This window comes from Atractosteus spatula, unplaced genomic scaffold (genome assembly GCF_055471065.1).
Source record: "Atractosteus spatula isolate fAtrSpa1 unplaced genomic scaffold, fAtrSpa1.hap1 Scaffold_171, whole genome shotgun sequence".
In the NCBI taxonomy this organism is placed as follows: domain Eukaryota; kingdom Metazoa; phylum Chordata; class Actinopteri; order Semionotiformes; family Lepisosteidae; genus Atractosteus; species Atractosteus spatula.
Window position 1 is genome coordinate 20,827 of NW_028296732.1, and position 8,987 is coordinate 29,813.

Sequence of the window (8,987 nt, forward strand, 5' to 3'; positions counted from 1 at the left end):
GAACGGCTAAGCGCAGACAGTCAACTCATAAAAGCTTCAGGTCGACCAAGAAGGGCGTGACACACTGCAATCAACGAGACACGAAACGAGACATTTTAAATATGGCTTTTGTTCACGGCAGGTCTGCAGAATGCGCCAAGTCGGAGCTGGACATACTTCAATTAGCGCCTACCCAAACAAGCATCGAGAAAAGCTTTTACATAGAAGTTCCACCCCTCACGGCCCTAACAGAAAACGCACCTCTGGAGTTCTACGTCGCAGGCAACGGAGAAGATTATTTAGATTTAAACAACACCCTGCTCTATTTGACCTGTAAAATAATGGAAGCAGACGGTCGGGACATTGATGCGGCAGCCCGTGTGAGTCTGGTGAATTACCCCATCGCAGCCATCTTCAGCCAGGTTGACATCACTGTAGGAGACCGATTGATCAGCCAGAGTAACAACTGCTATTCTTACAGAGCCTTTATAGAGTCTGTCCTGAACTACAGTGAAGAGACGCTGAAGATGCAGTATTCAACAGGGCTCTTTTCCAAAGACACAGCCAGGGAACACGAGTCCACAATTTTGGATGGTCCCAATCAAGGGTTCCGAAAAAGAGCATCATACACGACGCAAAGCCGAAAACTGGAGCTCCTGGGTCACATTCACGCAGACCTGTTTTTTCAGGACAAACTACTACTGAATGGCGTAGACCTGAAAATAAAACTCACGCGCAACAGAGATGCTTTCTGCTTAATGAACAACGTCAGAGAACACAAACTGAGCGTATTCTCTGCATCTTTGTTTGTGAAAAGAGTCAGAGTGTCACCCGGGGTCAGACTGGGACACGCCGAAGCACTCCTGACGGCCAACGCTAAATACCCCATAGACCGCGTACAGATGAAAGTCTTCAGTCTGCCTGCAGGGAGCCATGTGTGTAACCAAGAAAACCTCTTTCTCGGACAGTTACCCAAAGTGGTAATTTTGGGGTTTGTGGACAACGCGGCATTCAGCGGCAGTTTTACACAAAACCCCTTCAATTTTAAACACTACAACATTAACTTTCTGGCTCTCTACGCGAAATGAACAAATCCCCACTAAACCGCTTCAACCAGACTTCCAGAATGGACATTGCGTCCGTGAATATTTTAATCTGGTGGTAACATCCGGGAAGCGTCTGAAAGACAAACCACTTCTGGTGGACCGTGAGGAGTACGCACGCGGTTACACATTGTTCGCTTTCAACCTCAGCCCCGACGACGAGTGCACAGGGCATTATTCACTTATCAAAATGGGTAATCTGAGAGCTGAAATACTCTTCGCGCTACCGCTACCCACTACAGTTACCGGGGTAAAGTTAGCTTGAAGTTCGAAAACGATTTTGGCACGCCTGTAGTGCTTTCACGAAATCTCTTAGAGTTACAAAAACACTTGCTTTGTGTATAAAATACATTGTGGATGATTTCTCAGCCTTTACTTTTTCGGTTTTATGACATTTTTTTGACCAAGCACGAATATTCTTTTGTCCATATCTCCGCAATGGAAGCACAGAACGCCTTCAAACCAAAAGCATTTTAAAGACCACGACTTGTGGATATTTCCACACCCTTTACATCAAACTATCAGTGAGCTAATTATCTTTTTTTAAACCTCCGGTTTTTCATCGATGCGTAATTACGCACGAACTGGAACCCGGGGGACCGGTGTGTGCACACGTTCACAACGCGAGAAATACTGTTCAATACGGCTTCATGCGAAAAACCCGTATATGACCATAGGAAGCAGAACAGCGCAGTCTCCCATTACCCAGACTGTAAGCACGGGAATAAAGCTTTGTTTGATTTCTGAAACCCTTCCTTTACATCCTGTTTTCATTCAGGTAAGGGTCAACTATATTCACAATACTACTGACAGCAGGAAGATTAAAATATTATTTTCTCAGCAGCTTATTAAAAACAGCTCCCATGATGTTCAAACCGACGTTTTACACAGAACACTGACACAGCTTTGTGTTCTGAATCTCTTTTTCTCGTGCTTTTATTTAATGTGGCACAATGCACTGGGATAGGGGTATTCTGTTCACAAACCAATAGCATTTAAACCACAGCACCCACAATGCTGCAAGTGTTTTGCACACTAAGCAGGTCCTCTGACTTTTCCCAGCTTTGTTTTGGGTTGTGGAACCTTTCTTTATATTTTTTAGGATTTTCTGAAGATAACACTACAAGTAATACACTGGGATAGGTGGGTCGTCTTCATGGCTCAATAGGATTTCAAATACAGCACCCACACTGCTGTACCCAAGTGTTTTACACACCAGACAGGCCCCCGAACCTCGTACAACCTTGCTGTGGCTGTGGCCCCTTTCTTAAATTTTTTATGATTTTCTGAAGATTACACTACAGCTAATACACTGGGATAGGTGGGTCGTCTTCATGGCTCAATAGCATTTCAAATACAGCACCCACACTGCTGTACCCAAGTGTTTACACACCAGACAGGCCCCCGAACCTCGTACAACCTTGCTGTGGCTGTGGCCCCTTTCTTTATTTTGTAATGATTTTCTGAAAATAACACTACAGGTAATATAGTGCCATAGGTGGGTCGACTTCATGGCTCAATAGCATTTCAAATACAACAGCCACACTGCTGAAACCAAGTGTTTTACACACCAGACAGGCCCCCTAACTTTATATAACCTTGCTGTTGCTGTGGCCCCTTTCTTTATTTTTTTATGATTTTCTGAAGATAACACTACAGGTAATATAGTGCCATAGGTGGGTCGACTTCATGGCTCAATAGCATTTCAAATACAACAGCCACACTGCTGAAACCAAGTGTTTTACACACCACACAGGTCCCTTAACCTTATACAACCTTTCTGTGGTTTTGGCCCCTTTATTTATTTTTTTAATAAGAATTTTAGTTTTTCAATATGGCACCATTAGACAGGCGGTAAATGGGGATTGGGGGGTGCTATTCATGAGTCAATAGCTCTTCAAGCACAACAGCCACAGTGCTGCAACCAGGTGTTTTACACCAGACATTTCCCCTAACCTTATACAACCTCGCTTTGAGTTGTGGAACATTTCTTTATTTTTTAATGTTTTTTTTACTGTAATCAAGTGTTGTGCTCACTAGGCAGGCCTCCTGACCTTTCACAGTCATGCTTTGTTGTGTGCAACTTTAATTATCTTTTTAGGATTTTTTGAACATGGCAACTTCCACCGAGACGGGTGGGGGGTGTGGGGGTGCTCTTCAATAGCTTTTTCATCTATACACACAAACGGATGTAACCAAGACACTCAGAACCTGTCACGCAGGGGCTGACTGCTGAGGATAGGGATCCAATGCAGTGCCCTTGGTAGGGTTGGCGCGAGACGCAGGCGTAGTCGGAGTAAACAGGCAGGGGCCCGAGTCCAGGAAGGCGTAGTACAGGCATAGGCACAGAATCGACAGGCGAAGGCGTAGTCGAGGGACTGGCAGGGGTCGGAGTCCGGGAAGGCGTAGAAGTTGCGTCGGTAGGCAGAGGCGTAAACGAAGAGACAGGCTGGGGTCAGGATCCGAGAAAGCGTAAAACAGGCGAAGGTACAAAATCGAGTGGCTAAAGCGGTTGTCGGAAAAGCGGGGTCGAGGTCCAGGGGAGAAGTCATAGTAAGGCAAAGGCGTAGTTAGTAGGTAAGCTCCGGGAGAGAATCTCAATCGTGAGCAATGACCGGGGGACAGATGAGGGTTTAAGTAGAGGACTGATTGACATGTGCACGTTTGGTATGGGGAGAGCTCAAGGGAATGCGGGAGCGCTTGCCTGCGTGAGGGAGATTCATGACAGAACCAACAGAATCAACCTGAACTCATAGAAAAACAAGAATGCCCCCGAGACACCTGCATCCCCCTCCTGGACCACTCTGGTATCAACACCCCCAAACCCATCCATACCAGCTAACAAGACTCAGAATCGGTGCAACCCTCCAACCTGGACCAAGAGCAGGATGGGACAAGACCCTGCACCACACTACGTACACAGGTTTGTATTTTTGGGTGAAGATGAAAATGTCTAACATAGATTGTTTTGGTTCTAGCAAACAATAAAAATAGTTGTTAAAATCCAAACACACATAATGAGATCACTCTCTGTCAGTATGTGTAACATTCTGGGTCTGGGCTCCTCTGTATTTGGGCTAAAGAGAGTTCAACAACATTATTAAATGCACTGACATCATAATCTGACAAGATCCATTGTTTTGGGGAGACTTGACCACCCACTGTCCCCCTGGTATCGTGAAGCTCATTGTCCTTTAGCTTTCCAAAACCAGAATCACTTGGGACTCCGGGGGGATCGATGTATGCAAAATATGAATTCCTTATGCAAGAAATTGTATATGGTCAATATAGCGATCACATCTTATCAGCAGATGGTAATCTCCAAGGAACAAGTAATAGGTTTATTCCATGCTGAAAAATGATCAAATGATTGATGAACCCAAGTGATTTGAAAGAAATGTTAAACAACTCAAAGCGAGGTTGTATAAGGTTAGGGGAGCTGTCTGGTGTGTAAAACACCTGGTTGCAGCACTGTGGCTGTTGTGCTTGAAGAGCTATTGACAGGTGAAGAGCACCCCCTATCCCCATGTACAGCCTGTCTAATGGTGCCATATTGAAAAACTCATAAAAAAATAAAGATGAATAGATGAAAAAGCTATTGAAGAGCACCCCCACACCCCCCACCCGTCTGGGTGGAAGTTGCCATGTTCAAAAAATCCTAAAAAGATAATTAAAGTTGCACACAACAAAGCATGACTGTGAAAGGTCAGGAGGCCTGCCTAGTGAGCACAACACTTGATTACAGTAAAAAAAACATTAAAAAATAAAGAAATGTTCCACAACTCAAAGCGAGGTTGTATAAGGTTAGGGGAAATGTCTGGTGTAAAACACCTGGTTGCAGCACTGTGGCTGTTGTGCTTGAAGAGCTATTGACTCATGAATAGCACCCCCCAATCCCCATTTACCGCCTGTCTAATGGTGCCATATTGAAAAACTAAAATTCTTATTAAAAAAATAAATAAAGGGGCCAAAACCACAGAAAGGTTGTATAAGGTTAAGGGACCTGTGTGGTGTGTAAAACACTTGGTTTCAGCAGTGTGGCTGTTGTATTTGAAATGCTATTGAGCCATGAAGTCGACCCACCTATGGCACTATATTACCTGTAGTGTTATCTTCAGAAAATCATTACAAAATAAAGAAAGGGGCCACAGCCACAGCAAGGTTGTACGAGGTTCGGGGGCCTGTCTGGTGTGTAAAACACTTGGGTACAGCAGTGTGGGTGCTGTATTTGAAATGCTATTGAGCCATGAAGACGACCCACCTATCCCAGTGTATTAGCTGTAGTGTAATCTTCAGAAAATCATAAAAAATTTAAGAAAGGGGCCACAGCCACAGCAAGGTTGTACGAGGTTCGGGGGCCTGTCTGGTGTGTAAAACACTTGGTTTCAGCAGTGTGGCTGCTGTATTTGAAATGCTATTGAGCCATGAAGATGACCCACCTATCCCAGTGTATTACTTGTAGTGTTATCTTCAGAAAATCCTAAAAAATATAAAGAAAGGTTCCACAACCCAAAACAAAGCTGGGAAAAGTCAGAGGACCTGCTTAGTGTGCAAAACACTTGCAGCATTGTGGGTGCTGTGGTTTAAATGCTATTGGTTTGTGAACAGAATACCCCTATCCCAGTGCATTGTGCCATATTAAATAAAAGCATGAGAAAAAGAGATTCAGAATGCAAAGCTGTGTCAGTGTTCTGTGTAAAAAATCGGTTTGAACATCATGGGAGCTGTTTTTAATAAGCTGCTGAGTAAAGAATATTTTAATCTTCCTGCTGTCAGTAGTATTTTCAATATAGTTGACCCTTACCTGAATGAAAACAGGGCGTAAAGGAAGGGTTTCAGAAATCAAACAAAGCTTTATTCCCGTGCTTACAGTCTGGGTAATGGGAGACTGCGCTGTTCTGCTTCCTATGGTCATATACGGGTTTTTCGCATGAAGCCGTATTGAACAGTATTTCTCGCGTTGTGAACGTGTGCACACACCGGTCCCCCGGGTTCCAGTTCGTGCGTAATTACGCATCGATGAAAAACCGGAGGTTTAAAAAAAGATAATTAGCTCACTGATAGTTTGATGTAAAGGGTGTGGAAATATCCACAAGTCGTGGTCTTTAAAATGCATTTGGTTTGACGGCGTTCTGTGCTTCCATTGCGGAGATATGGACAAAAGAATATTCGTGCTTGGTCAAAAAAATGTCATAAAAACGAAAAACTAAAGGCTGAGAAAGCATCCACAATGTATTTTATACACAAAACAAGCATTCTCGCAACTCTAAGAGGTTTCGTGAAAGCGCTACAGGCGTGCCAAAATCGTTTTCGAACTTCGAGCTAACTTTATGTGCTCAAGGGGGTGTGGCCGTAAGCGAGAGCAAGGCTCGCTGGCACCCTTCTTATAGAGAGGACAGCTCCGTCACCTCTTTTACGACGCTGCTTTTTTTCCCTTGCGTTTTTCTCTTCTTCCCACGTTCTCTCTCTTCACTGCCTTCGTCCCCGCTCTATTTCACTTCAGCCTTTCACTCTTGCTTCCTTCCAATGAGGACGGAGCTGCGGGAGAAAGGGCGCTATAGAGGATCGCTGTGGAGAGCTGCTGCTGTGCTTTGACATCTGAGCTCTGTGGAAAACGATCTCAATACAATTCTGAAAAACGCGACTCCCCGAACGCCAGCCAAACAAGTCTCCACAGCCGAAGCGCTGTGTCTCTTTTCAGCTGGCGATAAACCTTTCCTCCATCCTTTGCGGACTTGTAAAACTGTTCATGATCAGAATAAAAAACGCTCAGGCTAATACAAAAGCACCCGTGTCTCGCCAAAGCTCACAAATGAACAGACGGACAGGCCGCACTGCACGTGTGAACAGGGGAATGAGCGAGCGAGCGGGGATAGGGCGCCTCCTGCGCTTAAAGGCTTACAGCACCTGGCATTCCCAGGCGGTCTCCCATCCAAGTACTAACCAGGCCCATCCCTGTTTAGCTTCAGAGATCAGACGAGATCAGGCGTGCTCAAGGGGGTGTGGCCATAAGCGAGAGCAAGGCTCGCTGGCACCCTTCTTATAGAGAGGACAGCTCCGTCACCTCTTTTACGACGCTGCTTTTTTTCCCTTGCGTTTTTCTCTTCTTCCCACGTTCTCTCTCTTCACTGCCTTCGTCCCCGCTCTATTTCACTTCAGCCTTTCACTTGTAGCGGCAATGGTTGTTAATAAGACAGAATTAAGTGTTGCTGTGCTTTTTCTAATGAGGCCCCATCTCTCTGTTCATCTCTGTGATGCAGCCAGAGAGAAACTATTCATGCAGGCTGATTTAAAGATGTTTTCTTTTGATAAGGGACAGCTCCCAAATGGGGATGCACTTAGCTAAGCCTAGCTATCATGATCAATGGTCATCCATTGGCGCCTATCTGTCTAGGGTGTGCCAGATGGACATCTGGACTGCATTCCTAAGTGTCAGGAGTAAGTGACTCACATCTCACCTTGATCAACCAATCAGGGACTGGTAGGGCCGAGTAACCCACGTGGGACTCTGATGCCCATGGAACTTTCAGCCAATGAACGAGCTGAAGTTCCTCCAGCTAAAAACAGGCAACACAGAGGGCCTGAGAGACTATTTCCTGGACTTTTCTAAAGGGAATTCAAAGGAGAATTCCAGGGCAGGACGGCCCAGGAGCAAAAGGCTCCCAAGGGCAGGACATTCTCGCAGCGCGCCTCCTGACCATCCTAAGACTCAGCCCGGACAACCACGGAACGGCCAGTGTGTCCGAGTGCCAGAACTTTCCTTTGTTCTAAGAATCTAGAGCGGAGGTTGCCAGAGAGTAACCAGAGGATCCACCTGAGGTAAGCACCAGCAGCAAGCCTTGTGAACAGGTCGGAACTGTGGACAGCTGAATCACTATTCAGAACTAGCGCTTCATCAGGAATGAACCGGTCCTCTTCCTGACTTGCTGGGACCCACAGTCATCTTTTCTCCTGTGCACAAACTTTGCTAGTTAAAGCCAACACTAACTAGCCGGTCAGTGATCATCTGCAGCACAGCACAGCCTGGCACAGAGCCAGAGAGCCCGCAGGAGATCTGAATCCCCAGAGATTGGATGAGTATTCAACTTCAATGCATTACAGCTTGAGAATTCAATTGTTATCCCAACCAGTTGATATCAATTTAATTCCTAAGAGTTATGTACTTTTTTTTAGTATCTAATGTAGAAGTTGTAACCAAGTTCACTTTATGAAACGATCTAAATGAATGATATACTGAACGTATGTCCTCTCGATATATGTAACTCTTTGTAACTGATTGTATATATACCTTTTGTATTCTGATAACCCTCTCAATAAGATCTGTTAGGTTTATATGCATATTTTATGTATTAATAAATGTATCCTCGTGTATTAGTACCCGTGTGTGTGTGCGTTGTTTGAGTTATATCGCATGGTTGGATTCTAAGGCCATCAAAAGAATCATTTTGTGATTTACGGCTACAATTAATAAATGTCCCCGTACATGCCCAAACCCTACAGAACTGGTGCCTTCAGAGAGCACACTACATTTATTGGCATCCCTGGACGGGCTATGGTAAGACTGAAATGAGTCAACCAAGCGGAATAATTCAATATAAAACACCACGGGTTTCATACTCAACAATACAGTGTGCTGAAAGCCGAAAGGAAAAAAGTTCCCCTTGCTCTTTAAGCAGTGCTTGATTGTTTTGTGATCTTTTGCGATCTACTGGGTTGATTGCATAGTTGATCTTGTGGTTTTCTGTGGTAGAACTGTGATTTCGTACTTAAAAGTAATACTCTTTAAGTTTAACGATGGTTGCTAAGAGGTCTGAATTCAAGTCGCTATTAAGCACTCTCTCTAGCAGCGACAGGTCTGACCACGATCTCCGTCATATCTCCGTCAGCGGAGAAGCTAGGAGAATA

The 8,987-nt window shown here is 44.8% G+C and overlaps 1 pseudogene; it reads right to left on the reverse strand.

The window, feature by feature from the left end:
* Nucleotides 1-6,977: 6,977 nt before the first annotated feature.
* On the reverse strand, nucleotides 6,978-7,096 carry LOC148809076 (5S ribosomal RNA; annotated as a pseudogene).
* Nucleotides 7,097-8,987: the final 1,891 nt, after the last annotated feature.